Raw genomic sequence first — 451 nt, 5'->3', positions numbered from 1 at the left:
GAGAATGAGAATTAGGATAGGATGAGGATGAGGACGAGGATAGGATGAGGAGTAGAATGAGGTAGAGGATGAGGATAGGATGAGGAGGAGGATGAGGATGAGTATTAGGATAGGATGAGGATGAGGACGAGAATGAGGATGAAGATAGGATGTGGATGAGGAAGAGTATGAGGATGAGGATAGGATGAGGACGAGAATGAGGATAAGTATAGGATGAGGACGAGGATGAGGATGAGGATGAGGATAGGATTAGGACGATAATGCGGATGAGGAAAGCATGAGGTGTAGAATGAGGATGAGAAGAGTATGAGGATGAGGATAGGATGATGATGAGAATGTGGATGAGGATAAGGATAGGATGAGGATGAGGAGAAGGAGGAGGAGGAGGATGAGGATGAGGAAGAGGCTGAGGATGAAGATGGGGATGAGGATGAGGATGAGGATGAGGTTA

This window comes from Lupinus angustifolius, chromosome LG03 (genome assembly GCF_001865875.1).
Source record: "Lupinus angustifolius cultivar Tanjil chromosome LG03, LupAngTanjil_v1.0, whole genome shotgun sequence".
Taxonomy (NCBI): domain Eukaryota; kingdom Viridiplantae; phylum Streptophyta; class Magnoliopsida; order Fabales; family Fabaceae; genus Lupinus; species Lupinus angustifolius.
The sequence above is the reverse complement of the archived record's forward strand: the minus strand, read 5'-3'. Positions refer to the sequence as shown.